Source organism: Schistocerca serialis, chromosome 2, assembly GCF_023864345.2.
Source record: "Schistocerca serialis cubense isolate TAMUIC-IGC-003099 chromosome 2, iqSchSeri2.2, whole genome shotgun sequence".
Taxonomy (NCBI): Eukaryota; Metazoa; Arthropoda; class Insecta; order Orthoptera; family Acrididae; genus Schistocerca; species Schistocerca serialis.
Genome location: NC_064639.1, coordinates 926,533,927 through 926,552,472, shown reverse-complemented (window position 1 = coordinate 926,552,472; position 18,546 = coordinate 926,533,927). Strand labels below are relative to the sequence as shown.

The 18,546-nt window shown below is 43.1% G+C and overlaps 1 protein-coding gene and 1 non-coding gene across 2 annotated transcripts in view; one reads left to right on the top strand and one right to left on the bottom strand.

The window, feature by feature from the left end:
• LOC126456522 (uncharacterized) overlaps positions 1-18,546 on the bottom strand; it is a 145,467-nt gene that overhangs the window by 84,524 nt on the left and 42,397 nt on the right. The window lies entirely within an intron of this gene.
• Trnas-cga (transfer RNA serine (anticodon CGA)) lies at positions 9,673-9,747 on the top strand. Its single transcript has one exon. It is a non-coding gene; the product is annotated as a tRNA-Ser (tRNA).

Below are 18,546 nucleotides of genomic sequence, written 5' to 3'. Positions count from 1 at the left end.
TTCATCATTTAAATTCAATATTTCTTCTGTTACTGAAGGATTTCTACTAGCCTTCGTCATTTTACCTACTTGATCCTCTGCTGCCTTCACTATTTCATCTCTCAAAGCTATACATTCCTCTTCTACTGTATTTCGTTCCCCCGTTCTCGTCAGTCGTTCCCTAATGCTCTCCCTGAAGCTCTCTGCAACCTCTGGTTCTTTCGGTTTATCCCAGTCCCATCTCCTTAAATTCCCACCTTTTTGCCGTTTCTTCAATTTTAATCTACAGTTCATAACCAATAGATAGTGGTCAGATTCCACATCTGCCCCTGGAAATGTCTTAAACCTGTCAGTATCTGCAGGCTTCTTCCATGTATACAACTTTCTTTAATGATTCTTGAACCAAGTGTTAGCTATGACTAAGTTATTCTCTGTGCAAAATTCTACCAGGCGGCTTCCTCTTTCATTCCTTATCTCCATTCCATATTCACCCCTACTATTTCTTCTCTTCCTTTTCCTACTATGGAATTTCCATGACTATTACATTTTCGTCTCCCTTCACTATCTGAATAATTTATTTATCTCATCATACATTTCATCAATCTCTTCGTCATCCGCGGGGCTAGTTGGCACAAACTTGTACTACTGTGGTAGCGTGGGCTTCGTATCTATCTTGGCTACATTAATAATGCGTTCACTATGCTGTTTGTAGTAGTTTATCCGCACGCCTATTTTTTATTCATTATTAAACCTACTTCTGAATTACCCCTATCTGATTTTGTATTTATAAACCTGTATTCACCTGACCAGAATTCTTGTTCCTCCTGCCACCGAACTTCACTAATTCCCACTATATCTAATTTTAACCTATCCATTTCCCTTTTTTAATGTTCTAACTTACCTGCCCGACTAAGGGATCTGAAATTCCACGCTCCGTTACGTAGAACGCCAGTTTTCTTTCTCCTGATAACGACGCCCTCCTGAGTAGTCCCCGACCGGAGATCCGAATGGGGGACTATTTTACCTCCGGAATATTTTACCCATGAGGACGCCATCATTTAACCATACAGTAAAGCTGTATGCCCTCGGGAAAAAATACGGCTGTAGTTCCCCTTGCTTTCAGCCGTTCGCAGTACCAGCACAGCAACGTCGTTTTGGTTAATGCTACAAGGCCAGATCAGTGAATCATCTACCTCTCCGTTGTGGTTGTACCTACGGTATGGCTGTCTGTATCGCTGAGATACGCAAGCCTCCCTACGAAAGGCAAGGTCCATGGTACATGGGGGGGGGGGGGGGGCATATACACTATGTGATCAAAAGTAGCCGACCACCTGGCTCAAAATGACAAGTTCGTGGCGCCCACCATCGGTAATGCTGGAATTCAATATGGTGTTGGCCCACCCTTAGCCTTGACAGCTTCCACTCTCGCGAGCATACGTTCAATCAGATACTGGAATGTTTCTTGGGGAATGGCAGCGCATTCTTCACGGAGTGCTGCACTGAGGAGAGGTATCGATGTCGGTCGGTGAGGCCTGTCACGAAGTCGGCGTTCCAAAACATCCCAAAGGTGTTCTGTAGGATTCAGGTCAGGATTCTGTGCAGGCCAGTCCATTAGAGGGATGTTATTGTCGTGTAACCACTCCGTCACGCTCCGTGCTTTATGAACACGTGAATGTAGGCCTGCGCTGTGATAGTATCACGCAAAACAACAAGGGAGGCAAGCCCCCTCCGTGAAAAACACGACCACACCGTAACACCACCACTGTCACCGAATTTTACTGTCGGCACTACACACGCTGGCAGACGACGTTCACCGGGCATTCGCCATACCTACAGCCTGCAATCCGATGGCCACATTGTGTACCGTGATTCGTAATTCCACACAACGTTTTTCTATTATTCAATCGTCCAATGTTTACGCTCCTTACACCAAGCGAGGCGTCGTTTGGCAGTTACCGGCGTGATGTGTGGCTTATGAGGTCGACCATGAAATCCAAATTTTCTCACCTCCCGCCAAACTGTCATATTACTTGCAATAGATCCAGATGCAGTTTGGAATTCCTTTGTGATGGTCTGGATAGATGTCGGTCAGTCAACAGCCGGGGTCGGCCTGTACGCTTTTGTGCAGTGTCCCTTCACGTTTCCACTTCACTATTACATCGGAAACACTGGACCTAGGGATGTTTAGGAGTGTGGAAATCTCGCGTATAGACGTATGACCCAAGTGACACCCAATCACGTGACCAGGTTCGAAGTACGTGAGCTCCACGGAGCGCCCCATTCTGATATCTCACAATGTCTGATTACTGAGGTCGCTGTAGGTGGCAGCACAATCCACCTAATATGAAAAATGTATGTTTTCTTGTGTGTGTGTGTGGGGGGGGGGGGGGGGGGGGTCCGGACACTTGATCACATAGTGTACTTCCCTATGTGGATCCATCACAAAAAGTTTGCAGAATATAGCCAGGAATGAAATCCCGCTGAAGTATTATAAAAGAAAAGCAGTACCTATCCTTACTTATTGGATGCGAAGCATGCCCAACAAAACAAGACACCACGAAAGTGCGATACAGGCTCAAGAAACGAGATTTCTAAGAAGAGTTGAAGGATGTACAAAGAAAGATCGAAAAAGAAATGGAGATATCAGGAAAGATTTGACTATAAAGGACATTACCGATTGATATTGGGAACGATTGTTTCCTTGCATTTTTTAAAGTGTTGTCGCCATGTTCCTTCGCCATACTTTTGAGATTTGACAAGTGCACACCCAGTTATTGAAGAGCTTTAGGATCCTTTCTTTTTCAGATGGGTCAACGTTCTTAATTTCTTCCAGCTGGATGTCATATAAACCGGCCGATCTCCTTCATACCCTTGCTGTGTTTCGACATCTGATACGGATTAGTGAGATAGTTCAATTCTTCCCTACCATCGTGGTGTGATGTAATTAGTATATGGTTGACTTTACCGTTCATGAGTAGCTTTGAGACGTGTGGCCAGCATAATTTGATTCATACTAGACCTTACAGCTTCGTTATTTAATGCATTCCAGTAACGTTTCGCGGCTTCCGCTGTTTAGACCCACTTCTTGTCCTAGTACTCATTTTCGATGCTCTCAGTATTGCCAACGTCCACCGCTGCTTCACTTGTGACGGATATAGGGCGTCAGTTTACAGAGCACAGGACTATCTGGAAAATACTGTCAAACGCAAATCCGCCACGGCAAGCAGTTCCTTATTGCATCTTTATCTCTACGTACATGCTGCGCAAGCTACCATATGGTACACAGCGGAGGGTGCCACATGCCGCTACTAGTCATTTCCTTTCCTGTTCCACTCACAGACCGAGGGAAAAGCGAGTGTTTATATGCCTCCGTGCGAGCCCTAATTTTCACCATCTGTGGCCGTCCTATCACCCTCACTCCCACCCTGAAGTACCTTGGCGTCACCCTCGACTGTCGCCTCTCCTGGACTCCCCACCTCCGGACAATCCAAGCCAAGGCACGCTCCCGACAGTCCCCTCAAGCTCCTCTCCGGCCGTACGTGGGGTCTGGACCCCTCCACCATCCTCCACACCTATAAGTCCTTCATCCACCCTATCCTTTGTTACGCCCATCCGGCTTGGATCTCCGCCCCCCCTACCTTTTATAAATCCCTCCAAATCCTTGAACGTCATGCTCTCTGCCTCGCCTATCGCATCCGTCTCCCCTCCCCCACGTGGATCCTGTACGATCTCATCCCCTTCCCCCACCTCCTCCTTTTCCTTGAAAGGATACGGATCCTGTACACCTCCCGCAAACTCGATTCTCCTCATCCGCTCGTCTCCCCGATCCTCTCCCACACCCGCCCGCTGCCGTGCCTGTATTCCCATGTCCCGCCCGGTCTCCATCTCTCCACCCTCCTTACTCTCTCCCAAGGTGGCTTCCGCCAGCTCCCCCTCCCTGATGATGTCCTCCTCCCCTCCATCTACCCCTCCTACCAACTTTAATCCTCCCTCCCTCTTCCTGTCTGTTCCTTTGGGCACCCTCCATCCCTCCCCCCCCCCTTCTCCCCACTTCTCCCCCGGGCCTCCCCTCCCCTGTCCTTCTACTCCTCCTCCCCTCTCCTCAGCCATTGGCATCTCTGTTCTCCCCTCTCCACCCTCTCCACCCGCCCTCACCTTTCTTCCCCTCTTGGCAGGTCCCCGGACTCGCACATGCTACGTGGACTTTCGCGCGCCGGAGATCATGGCCATCTGTGTCTCGTGTGTGTGACGTCGTTTAGTGTTTTTAGTGTCCGCCGTCACGCTTCTCCGTTCACTTGTGCCATCGGATTCATCAGTGTTATGTGCGTCGTGTCAACGTGTTTTCAGTGTCTTTCTCGTCGAGTGTGAGCGGCTCCGTGTTTTTTGTGTGACTGACCACTATTTTTTGCCCGTCACTATGTTCCTTTTCATTTTCCATTCTTGTACTGTGATTGTCAACTCTATGGCTGAAGAGCGGCGTAGCATGCCGCTGCCAGCCTACCTGATTGTTCAGGTGTTAAAATAACAAAGTAAAAAAAAAAAGCCCTAATTTCTCGCATCTTTTCCTCGTGGTTCTTAAGTTAAATGTACGTTGGCGGCAGTGAAATCGTTGTGACGTCAGCCTCAAACGTCGTTTCCCTGAATTTCCGCAATAGTCTCTCTTAGAAAAGAGCGTCGTCTTCCCTGTGGGGATTCCCATTTGAGTTTCCTAAGCTTCTCCGTAACAAATCTAGCAGCCCGCCTCTGAATTGCTTCGATGTCTGCCTTTAATGGAACCTGGTGGGATACACTAACAGTACACAAGAATCAATGGCATTAGCGTTCAATATACCGTCTCCTTTATGGAGGACTTAACTTCCCAAAAAATCTGCCAATGAAACGAAGTCGGCCTTCGCTACTACCAACCTGATGTGCTTGTTCCCTTTCCTATCGCTTCCCAACCCAACGCTTAGGTATTTAGGCAATGTGACTGTCAAGAAGCGCACTACGAATGCTGTATTCGAACGTTAAGTGTTTGTTTTTCCTACTCATTCGCGTTAACTTACAGTTTTCTACATTTAAACTAGCTACCATTCCTCACACCGACTAGAAATTCTGTCTAAGTTCCAGCAGTTTCGTTTGTTTTGTACCAGTGTACTGATTCCCTTGAAATAATGTCGTGCCTCACAGACAATGTCCTTCAGTTGAGATAGGACGCGTCCGTGTGTCATTAAGGGCAGCAAAAACTGGAACCGGCTGATGCTTCTGCCTGGTCCAGAGCTGCTGATTAGAAGAACGAGCCGCAATTACACTCTCGCTGGAACTGGAATGCTTGCCTGCTGCCGGCCGTCTGGAGCCTGACCGCAGCAGGCGGATATTCGCACTCTGCCGGTGGCTGTTACAGTAAGTCAAGTAAGCAGTGGAAATCTGAAGAACTTCATTATATCCAGCGTAGGTACTGATATAATTCCATTTATCCGCTGACTTAAAAGCAGAATGTATCGATTGCATTTAAAAGACCAATAGTTTATCACCTTCTGTAGACTGGAACGCCGTTGCCTCATAACTTACATTCAGGAAATATTTCGTGTACGTGACGATTGTGCGTAACACACATTTCTAACATTAACTTCGCTTACAGTTTGCTGAATTAACTGATATTAGACAAATTCATTCTCTCGTACGGATGTTGCGGTTGACTCCAGTACACACTTCTAGCTCCGTCGTCTAAGCATCCCACGTTTACTGAGTGGTAGCAGTATCACAATAGAAAATGATCGTTTTGGCGTCATTGGCCAGGAGGCCCCTTACGGGGCAGGTCTGGCCGCCTTGGTGCAGGACTCATTACAATCGACACCATATTGGGCGACCGGTGTGCCGGATGGGGATGAAATGATGAAGGGAGCACAGCACCCAGTCCTTGAGCGGAGAAAATCCCGACCCAGCCGGGAAACGAACCCGGGCCCGTAGGACGGCAATCCGTCACGCTGACCACTCAGCTATCGGGGCGGACACAATAGAAAATGACGTAACAGGACTACACTAAGGGACCACGAGACAAGTGTTTCGTCACACTATCTGCAGTGTTTTACATACTTTGAACTGCATCACTTTAATTGTATCACAGCAGTTACGGTATTACAGACAGAACAGCTTCTCAACCAAGATGGGTAAAAGCAGTAGAATTAAATGACTATTTTAATTAACACTACATTAATATTCACATTAAAACATTAACAATTAATATTCATCACGTCGAATGCAAGAACTATCTGCAGAGTTTCGACACTTGGTGCGGAGATTAGCGATCACCTGTCAACACCTGGAAACAGCAACAACTGCTAAACTTAGGACTGCAAGAAGGAAGGACGTATAATTCAGAGACAGCACTTGTAAGTCACTAGTGGCACTATTGTGCAAAGCAAATGTCTTCCTCGCCCCTCACTGATAGTGAGGCAGTGTAATACCCTATGGATAACTTGGACACATGTTGGCTGATAATCTCTTACTTTTTTGAGAAAACTATCACATATTTAGATGAAGTGATTAAGAACAAATACTTGACCTACCTGAACGTACACCGGCGGATGACAGAGGATAATTCGGGTAGCACAATCATTTGCCCTCTTTATTTTTGCGTTCAAGAACGGTGGTCAGAAAGAACGACAGCCGGTGAGGCTTCGTCAATTTGCATTGCTCTGATTTTACGGTCGAGGTCAGTTCGCGAGATGTATATGAACGGAAATAAAATATTTCTTGATTTCTCATGGAATGTGAGTTCTCGTAAAAAGCAAAACTCTCCATGACGCATATCGCCTCTCTTATTGCGTCAGACACTAGATTTGACTAAGTGTCCCCAGAATGGACTCGCGATTACTAAAAAACTACTGATGCAAAGTGCCGCTCTAGATGCCTATACGTGCAGTCTTGGAGCAATTTAAGGAGGACGAACATTAAAAGTAGTTATGAGGTAAGATGCAGACTGAGGAATAACGGAAGAATCTTAGGGAAGTAAAATTCATCCACAAAATAGGGAGCGCATAAATAGAACCGTTGGATTGATTCTTGGGTACTGTTCGTTAGTGCGGGACGTTTATATTGTAGGCCAGCCGAAGCGAACACGAAATCCAAAGCAGAGTGATACTTTTCGTCAAAGGTTTTCTATTAGCACAGAGTGCGTCACGGAGACGCATCTCCAGTGCCACGCGCAGTAAGGGAGGCATTAAGCGACATGGAAAGGTTTACTATTTAAGTTTCCATAGCTCATGTCTCAGTAAGTCCTAAGTAACGTATTCCTTCCTCTCATACACGTCTCATACACGACAGTAAGGACAGAGAAATCCGAACTAGTGCGGTGGCTTATTGACTGTCGTTCTTGCTGCACACTGTTTGTGAAAGCGACGGGGAAGAACGGAATGACAACTGTAGCCCAATTATCCTCCGCCTCACACCAGTGCACATTTTGGTAGATTAGGTACTTCCTCTTAAACACTATCTGCAATGGTTATTCGAAAGAGAACAGACATTATCTGCTATTACTTTCGCTCATCTGAACTGTCATTCGTAAGTTTTCTCGTTATCCGCAAGATTTACGCTGTCTCATACATAAGGAGAATGAGAGCCGAGGAAGACATTTTGGCTTTTAGAATAGTTGACTCTCAAATACAGCCTCTGAATTACACGTTCTTTCCTCTTGCAGCCGTTATTTTTGCCGTACTATACTAGTACACATCACAACTGGTTCTCCAGTTTCTCCTGGCATATTTTTTGACAACCCACTGGTGCTCTTGTCACTGCTAGTGTAAAACGGGTGCAACATGTCAGAGACAGATACGGTAATCATCATCGTGTGCGCTGAAGAACATTTCATAATCGTCTTTTCAATAGCATGTTGGACAGTTTCATAAGTCCATCTTATATTTGCTTTAAGAAAATAGTGTACTGTCCTAGTGTCCTCCTACCAAACATGGTCTAACCATCAAAGTCTAACTACTTACTGTTTACTTTCAAATTTAAAATTTACAGCTATCAGAAAAGCAGCTAAACAAAAAGTAGTTGTTTCTTCGCTTCGCTCATAAAATATTTCGAAACGAAATTTCTTCAGGCCTATTTGTGTCTCAGATGCACACATGACGCGAATGGCTCGCCGCACCTTACAGGAGTACAATAAATTGACGTTTAATGTGGTAAATAATCATCTATGTGCAGCAAATGACACATGAAAAGGATGCTCGTTGCAGAACGGAAGGGACGTTCTCGACAATTGTCTCCAGGTTGTTAGATCAATTAGCATTCGTCTGCCAAATCTGAACAGTCCATGCAACTGCTTCCTTACTGAGCGTGGGATGACAAGAGCACAGACGGGGAGAAATGGAAATGACACGAAGAAAACAGATCGACTACAACTGTTCCAATATCACGTATAATACCCAGATACACAGATATTTAGCTTTCTGTATTACTGTGATGTGTCCCGCATTTACAATTGAACTTTACCGATCTCCATTAAATATGTGGTATGGAATATTTCTCCAGCGATGGATGGAACATGAGGACAAAGATTTTCCTGAGCATATGTGACGTTTTCCGCGATATTAAGGACGGAGAAGCCGAAAGTCTTCTCTGTGGAGAAAAATGTTTAAATTTTGCGAGTACGTTCTCGTGTAGTTTCCGACGTGTGCTTCAATATCAGTTTTACACACATTTCTGCTTGGTTGTTGTATCACTAATTGGCGGTAATTACTTCGAGCTGTGGAGGCGAAACAAATTTTTGTCTGCGTAATTCTCACGATTCGAGGACACTTTCCAGTATCACCAAATTGTGCACCAACATCCTTAACAGATTTTAATGATATCCACAGTGTTTTATGGTGGAAGGGTAAAGTGTCTTCCTAGTAGTTGTCATAATGCTAGAATCTGTGAACTCATGCAAATACCTGGGGTAACAATTAGTTGTGACACGAAATAGAACGATCACACAGGCCCGGTAGTGGATAAAGAAGGTAGCAGATTTTGGTGTACTGGTACAGTACTAGGGAAAGACAATCTGTCTACATAGAAGAATGCTTACAAACCAGTCGTGCGATCCGTTCTGGAATATTGCTTGAGTGTGTGGGAACCACACAGGGGATATTGAGCGTATACAGAGAAGGGCAGCACGAATGGCCACTGGTTTGTTCGATCCGTGGGAGAGAGTCACGCAGATTCTGAAATAACTGAAATGGAAGTGTGTAGATAGACGCAAAATACCCAGAGAAAATCTGCTAACAAAGTTTCAAGAAGCGGCTTTAAATGATGACTACAGGAATACACTGTAGCCCTTACACGTCACTCCTTTAGGGATCGTGAGAAGTTAATTACGGCACACTCAGAGGCATTTAAACAATCATTCTTCCCGTGCTCCATACGTGAATGGAACGGGAAGAAACGCTAGTAAATAGTACAGCGGGACGTACCCTCTACTATGCACTTCAGAATATGAAACTTCCTGGCAGATTAAAACTGTGTGCAGGACCGAGACTCGAACTCGAGATCTTTGCCTTTCGCGCGCAAGTGCTCTACATCCCCCAGGCTGTGGCTAAGCCATGTCTCCGCAATATCCTTTCTTTCAGGAGTGCTAATCCTGCAAGGTTGGCAGGAGAGCTTCAGTAAAGTTTGGAAGGTAGCAGACGAGGTACTGGCGGAATTAAAGCTATGAGGGCAGGGCGTGAGTCGTGCTTGGATAGCTCAGTTGGTAGAGCACTTGCCCGCGAAAGGCAAAGGTCCCGAGTTCGAGTCTCGGTCCGGCACACAGTTTTAAGCTGCCAAGAAGTTTCGTATCAGCACACACTCCGCTGCAGAATGAAAATCTCATTCTGCACTTCACAATAGTTCGCAGACTATATGTAGATGCTGATGTAGATTGAATGTTTTGGCTGATTACTATTGGTTTGGTGACTTGGGTTGCACGTACTCAGAACTTCGCCGTGTAGGGTAACATTCTCCAAGAATGGGCTGTTTGGATGTAAATGTGTTCATCTTTACAGCAAGACAAGAACACATAGCGTACATACGACAGAAGACTGCTGCATCCTTTTTATTTTGTGCAGGTGACCTTGTCGTCGAAAACGTAATGACTGCGGAATCGGAACTGAAATGGTTTAACTTGGCGTGGTTACAGCAGAAATGGACCCTAATTTTGTTCAGGAAATCTCGTACCAGCATTCCAAGGCAACAAGAAGAGCCTCTGAAGCTTTGTAAGGCTATTTTCAAACAGTGCACCGGGGTTCGAAGCCGGCAAAACGTAAATATAACAAAGACGTCGCGATTATAGATCAGTGCGTGTTTTGTTTGTTTGCTTTCAGCGATAACAATCGTTGCTTAATCTCACTCGTAAACAGTCTCAAGTGAACCTTGTACTGGCTGCACTTCAATTTGCACGTAAGTGTCTCATGGTCCGCTGCATCAGCTGGGAATCTCTCCATTCAACGTCGTAGCCTGTGTGTCCCCCCAAGCGGATTAAGAGCAAGCACTGCAACCATGTGCTGTCCGAACAGAGTGTGTGTTGAAACATTTATTTCTTTTATTGGTTTTCCGTTACTCTCGCGGTCGCACGTACACACACACCCGGTGAAAGACATGGTGCTACTGCCGCGTAAAAACTATTTGCCGTGGCGTTTACTTCATTCTCACTGAACACGTAACTGAACGTTTTACTGACAGCAACTGCACGGAGATTACACAGTGGGAATGCGATCTCTTCCCAAGCGTTAATTCCGTTGTACGACGTCTGCTGTTTTCATGATACGGCAGATTTGATTAACTTCGTGACCGGATGATATTGTCGCCATAGTCGTTAACCTAATGGAGGCATCGGGACGCAATCTGCCTCTGAGTTGTACAAACTTTGTTTTACGTATTATCGTAATTACTTAGTTGATTTTGTATGGATCATTTGAACGTTTAATCTTACTGATGCGGAGCGAGTCATTTTACATTTATGTCTTACTTTTGTGTTCTGAAACGCACTTCGTGTCGTAATGGGTGTCGTTTTTTTCTTCTGGTGTTGTAATTATTAAGTTCATAATTGTTCTTTTTGACTTGTAGAGGGTTATTCACTACAAACTTCATAAGAGAATAAATACACTGGCAAGCAGTGCTCAATACTCGCATGCGTAACCCCTTATACTGATGTCTACAAGTAGGACGTAGGTGAGCACCACATTATTTTCACACCACGTTTCTGAGCAATGAATATTTTCTCTCTTAATTTTGAGTTAGCTCAGAATATTACTGAATGAAATATTATTGAATGGAAGTACGCGAAATCTTTTAACTTACTGGTTTGTCTCTCCCCAAGGTTTGCTACAATTCTAAGTGCAAATGTGGCTTAACCAAGTCGTTTTATGTGTTGCGAACATGTTTCTAGCAGTTTAAATTCTCATCAATCTGCATACCTGAAGTTTCTGTATTTTTCATACAAGTTATTTCTTTACCATGTGTTACACTTACTACTTGTAAGCGAGGCCAAATGAGATATCTCCCACTAACATTCGTACCAGTCGTGCCGCATGTTATTGACCTCGGCAACAGATCAGCGTACTGTGGCGTACAAAATATCAAGCAACTAATCATGTAATGAGTTTGTTACTAATGTCGCCGAAGTCGTGTGCCAATGATGAAATCAACAGAAAACAGTCGAAGCTAACATCACACGTTTGCACTTAATTGTTAGAGCTCAGATAAGTAAACAATAGTGATTGGTTGCTATAGGTATCCTAGTAATAACGCAGTCGTCAAATCGACCGCACACAATGCAAATAGAAGTTTATTGATACGACTACTACTGTGCCTACACACGATTTTATTTCGTTTCGCGACAAATTGTTTTCAGTGATATTAAAGAGCAAAAGATGTTTAAGGAATTTCAGAAGGCCACGAAGAGAGAAAACTAATTCACCAATAAAAATTTCGTAAAAAATGAGTGTGTACCCAAATTCGTGATATAGCCGTTAATTTTCGACGAGAGTCCTAAAAAAATAGTACGATGTTGTAGATGACCAAAAAAGACTTGTAGGTAATAAACAAATTCACAGTAATAACAACATAAAACAATATTTAGGCCTAATTTCCAGTCAGCACCGTTATTTTCAAATATGCAGTAAATGCAATTATCATCTGATGATATCACAGGGGTTAAGGTAAGGAAACCGCTAAGAGTTTGTTTTATTCAGAAACAGGTGGAACTCAATCCTATAAGTCTTTCTAGAAATATTGACACTTCAGATCCCTGCAGACTGAAAGATTGTCAAGAAACGGACCGTTTTTAAATTTTAGATGAAGACATCTCTTCTAATGAACTATTGTATTTCTCCAGCTCCGGTACCAGACACCGACAACGGCGTGTTAAAAGAATAAGAATATTACCAGTCGAATACAGTGCAAAGCCGCTAACTTTACCAATTAAATTATCAAGTTCGATAATCAGTAACAGATTTTAAAAACAAATCCTATTTATTCTCCATTCCAAGATGCATATTTTTTAAAATATATAACATCTTTTGGTAAGTCTAGAACATCTTCAGAGGTGTGTAGTTGTGTAGTATCAGGGTATTCTGATATTAAGTTATGACACACACACACACACACACACACACACACACACACACACACACACCGCAACTACGTGGATCTGAGGATGATGCAGAGCGATCGAAGCATGTTATATACTAAAAACAATGTGCAACTTAGAAGAATGAGAATTATTTTATATATCAATATAGTTACTGCTGTTCTCTCGCGAGGAATTTTCAGCTGTAGTGAGTAACAGATTCTTTCCGAAAAAAAACTTAGATTTTCAACGTACAGTATTTACCTTCAAGAGTGAATTTCAGAAGGAAATCCAGTTACTGTGCTGTAATAAAAGCTGACGAGACCAAATAGCCACTTTTTTCCAGATATGCCACTTAACACTGTAAGCTCAATACTTCAGATATGCTATCAGCAGACTACCATCAACTTGCGGAAAAAGATAATCCACGCAGCACCGAAGACAAGTAGAACACAAGTGCGAATACTTACCTACTATTAGGTCAACAGCAAACTGCTAATTAAAATAGTATAATCATTGAAGAATGATAAAGAATACTAAGGAGCTCTTAGATGACGACCAGTTTTGGCTTAGGAAAGGTAAGGGCACAAGAGACGCATTTCTAACGTTGCGTTTGCTAATAGAAGCAAGACTGAAGAAAACTAGACATTCACAGGATTTGTTGACGTAGAACTAGAGTTTGTCGATGTAACGGCTGCAGGATGTTCGAAGTTCTCAGGGAAAAGTAAGTAAGCTATAGAAAGAGACGGTGACTATAGATAATTTTCAAGAGCCTAGAAGGATAGGTAAGACTAGAACACTAAAGAGGAAGCACTCAGATTAAGAAGGGGCATAGGACAGGGATATAGTCTGTCTCCCTACTGATCAATCTACACGTCGACGAAGCAATGACGGAAACAAAAGAAAAATTCGACAGTGAAATTAACATTCAAGATTAAAGGATATTAGTGATTAAATTTGCTGACATCGCGGTGAAAGTCAGCAAACACTATGAACTGATAGTAACCCAAAGATAGACGAAAGCAGTGAAAATAAGCAGAAATGCGATTTGTAAGAAACTTCCTGGCAGATTAAAACTGTGTGCCGGGCCGAGACTCGAACTCGGGACCTTTCCCTTTTGCGGGCAAGTGCTCTACCTACTGAGCTACCGTTCTCACAGCCATACTTCTGCCAGTACCTCAAGAAACTTAATAGCAAATCCGGGCATCACGAAGTACACGAAGTGAAGGATTCTACCACCCTGGAAGCACAATAGCGCCTGGAAGCAGACTAGCGCAGGCAAAGATGATTTGCAGCACAGGATTGTGTGGAAATGAATAACGGGGTGTGGGAAATCCGGAAAGCCAGAGAATCGAAGTGTATGGTATATGAACTATATTGAAAGTTAAGTGGACTGATATGAAATGAGGAAATTCTCCGCAGAATAGGCAGAAAGGAACAGGGTGCAAGTACAAATGTTGAGACATCGAGGAACAAGTTTCATGTCACTAGAGTGAGCTGTAGACGGTAAAAACTGCAGGAGAAAACAGGAACAGAATGAATCCTATAAAAAACTGAGGACGGTGTATGCAAATGCTGCACTGTGGCGAAGTTCTTGGCACAGGACAGGAATTCGCGAAGGGGCGAAAACCAATCAGAAGATTGAGGACTCAAAAACGAAGAAGACTACAGCTGCGAAAGACGTATCACAAGAAAGCGGCAGCAGAGGTGGGGTGTCCAGAGCTGGCTTCATGTTGACAAACCGCTTTCAAAAAATGGTTCCAATGGCTCTGAGCACTATGGGACCTAAGTTCTGAGGTCATCAGTCCCCTAGAACTTAGAACTACTTAAACCTAACTAACCTAAGGACATCACGCACATCCATGCCCGAGGCAGGATTCGAACCTGCGACCGTAGCAGCAGCGCGGTTCCGGACTGAAGCGCCTAGAACCGCTCGGCCACTTCGGCCGACTGACAACCGCTTTCCTATAGTTTTGAACCAAATACAGTTACCCTCGAGACTTGCGGATATACGTTGGCCAGTGGGAGAGGTTTACGACAGGAACGTCGCAGCGCTGCGTCCAGAATGCCCTGGACGCCTGTTGCAGTTCACATGGCAGTGTTAACCTCAATAGCCGCAGACACACGGGCCGCGGACGTGACGGGGTCACGTCACCTCACCTCTCACTTACCGCACCACCGTCAAGCAACAACGATCAGTTCCCTTATTCTCCGGTCTAATGCAGCGCGAAACGAAAATGATGGTAGGTTGACTATAGTAGTCTTGAATTATCCTCTTGCGGATTTTTAATTAACTTTCATATATTACTGGTTCACTTCGGTTTTAGTGATACAACTGTAGTATCCTTGAATTATCGTCTTTCGGATTTTCAATTAGGTTTCATTTATTACTGGTTCATTTCTTTTTACTGATACAACATAACGGCTGTAGCTGTAACTTATTTACTTGTTCGCATGTCATCTACGCGACTTCCTCTGTAATCGTTTTAGTTAAAATCACCCTTCTATCTAGGTACGGTGTACGTTTTATTCCACTCGTCGTGATTTGCCTTTTTTTTTAATTGGATGTACATGCCATCAGTGTAAACTAAAGACCGTAAATTTCATTGGCACGCCTACACGCTCCTTGTCAATCATTTGAGCACTGACCCCCATCTGTCTGCTAACCAGCTTGAGTTTTCGTGGTCGGTTAGTACCTTCTATCCGTGTTCTAGTTTGGGTTACCAGGTGCTCTGTTTTCTACCTTACTGTTATCTATTTCAGCCCGTGTTTGGTACCGAAGTTTGAGTGGTTTGGTATATTTAGAATTCCATTCATATCACAAATTTATTGACTGATTTGCAGAATCAAGTCAATAAAGATTTGGTGCGCTATTGTCAGCCGGCGCAGTGTGCATCTGGAAAAATTACAAAGTCAAGCTTCCACGTCCTCAAACTCATATTTCGTGGAAAACATTACTAAACAGAGAACGGCAAACATAAAAAAAATATTTATGAAACCCATAGTGGCGGTTTCACGCAGCAATGCTTATATGGAAAGAATCTTCAGTCACATGAATCATTTATAGTCTGACGCTAGAAAGAAATTTACTGTCGATATAGTAAAAGCACAATTATTCATTCGTTGAAATTTAAAGTTGACAACATGCAATGACTTAACAAAAAATTAAAGATAAAATACGTTGAGAACTGTAAATAGCAAAAATAAATATAATTTTTAATGTTTACTAAGCGTTTTATTGTGTTTACACCCAGCCCTCAGATCAGCAAATCCTTTCAGGAGGCATTATTCGGTAATTTTGTCAGTTTAACCTAGCAGCCCTTGTCTAGTTCAATAAGTAAATTGGTTACTTCATTCTCTTACAAACATGCCTAATTGACTTTTTTTATTGCTTTCATTTTATAAGGTTCGCTGTGGCCATACATTCGTGTTGATCTTCTATTGTGGTTGGTTGATTTATTTGGGGGACGGCATCAAACAGCGAGGTCATCGGTTCCATCGGATTATGGAAGGATGGAGAAGGAAATCGGCCGTGCTCTTTCAAAGGACCCATCGCGGCATTTGCTTGAAGCGATTTAGGGAAATCACCCTCTATTGTGTTTTGCTAATTATATGAACTACCATTGACAACAATACCGTATGTTGGCCACTATTAGTGCATAGAGACATTTGTTTTGCAGTCACGTACAAGCACCACTTGACAATGGGCAACTGTCAAACTGAAACCTGTTGTTGACAAATAAATCACAAATAATTCCCCGCGTGTTATTAATAACCGATTCAGCTGATCAACTCTTCATGATTTTACATTGAAGTATAAAATCTGGTAGAGACAGTGACAAAAGGTGAATACACCGCAAGAGAATAGGCATTCCTGATGAGCAGAATGAGTGATTATTTACATTTTTCTGTTAGCAAAAAATCAGAAAATGAAGTGCACTGTCTCAAGCGCATCATTATACTTTCCTTCCTCAATTGTCAGTCAACAACATATGGCGAAACAGAAAACTGTGTGTGTGAGTTCCATATTTTTGTGCTGCCATTTTTGGCTGATCATGTCGTATCTCGAAGGATAGTACAGTACTGAAATAAGATAAACATTTGTGGTTGGTAGAAGTATGTATAAAACGGTGTTATGAATCTGAACGAACAATCACCGTCCAATAACAGCCAATATGGCTGCAAATTTTTTCATTAAGTCGAGCAAGCATGAAATCTGAATTGTAAATAGCTTTTGATCCGTCTGGCAGTCGATTTCCAAAGTACCAGTTAATTTGATTTTCCTAAATCGTCTGGTATAAGACTGAAAATATCATCGTCTCTATTCCGTCTTACAAATTTAGTTTTTGCTCACAGAAAGCATGGAGTCTACGCTTCACGTCCGTACAAGGCTACGTCTCATAAGTAATTCCAGAAAAATTTCTATTCCCTATATCATGGTTCATTTCGCTTTTGTTGCCAAAAGAGAAGAGCTCCAATTCTAAGTTATTTTCCTCTCATGACATCGTTGGTTCGTTGACTGTAATCGTGTTGAACACCACCTTCCTCTCCCGTCATAATTTACATGGAGTTCTTTTCCTAGTAACTATCCGTTACTTGTTTTAAAATTTCTTTTACATATCAAACTGCACTTAACAGCTTACATTTCATTCGCACACGTAATAGGGTCTTTGCCTCTCATTGGAGGACTGATCTGCTACTCTCCGCCAAGGGCTTGTGTTATAGAATGAGATTTGCACTCTGCAGCGAAGTGTGCGCCGATATGAAACTTCCTGGCAGATTAAAACTGTGTGCCGGACCGAGTCTCGAACTCGGGACCTTTGCCTTTCGTAGGCAAGTGCTCTACTGTCTGAGCTACCCAAGCACGACTCACCCCCTGTCCTCAAAGCTTCACTTCTGCCAGTACCTCGTCTCCTATCTTCCGAACTTTACAGAAGCTCTCGTGCGGAGGTAGCTCAGACGGTAGAGCACTTGCCCGCGAAAGGCAACGGTCCCGAGTTCGAGACTCGGTTCGGCACAGTTTTAGTCTGCCAGGAAGTTTATTAGCTTGTGCTATAGGTCAGCCTTTGTCTTAAAGCCACGTCCCGTGTCACGTCCCACTACATTAGACGTATTTAAATGCAATTCACACGACTGCTAAATCACCTGTTCCTCCTGTTGCGGTCTTACAACTAAAAACACTTTACTATTATGACCAAACAGGACGTTTACAGGCTGCCATCAGATATTTAAACACATCACTTTTGCTGCTAACCGGCGTTTATGGGGTGTTGCATATTGATTATCATGTCACGTTATGGGCGTAGTAACGATAAACATGGGGATTATGAGTATATGACTATCCACTGCAATGTGTTTGTTCCAACAAGCAGTCGCTGTTAACGTCAGTCTATCATTTAGTGGGTTCCTTTTAAGCAAGATAGCTTTAGTATCTATGACCTTCCACTATGACTTTTTCTGATACTTATTTCATTCGCTATGGTTTTGAAATGTAATACTTTTCCACGTCTGCATTAAGTTTGGAATACCTCGTTCGTAGCTACTAATGCGTCGTTTGTAGGTACTAGCTTCTTTTCGCTCCTAGAAATTAGCGATGGGTGTTTAAGAGGATTGTGTTAGTACTGTGTGTTCATTTTTCGTATTAGGATTCCAAATTAGAGTCCACCGATTGTGTTCAACCAAACGTTCGATGTGGATATTTTTATGCTTGTGAATGGTTCGGAACTTTTTGTCTAGTGAAATATACATTTCGCCATTATAATTAACAAAAAAGTAATAATTGCTGTATTAATGACTAGTTCAAAGGCAATACAAGCAACTACAATGATATGGAGGAAGAAGTAAATCTTTTTAATAAGATGTAAAAAACATATGGATTAAGAGTAAATCTAAGAAAGACGAAAGTAATGAGAAGTACTAGAGATAAGAACAACGAGAAACGGATCAAGATTGATGGTCACGAAGTAGATTAAGTTAAGGAATTCTGATACCTAGGCAGT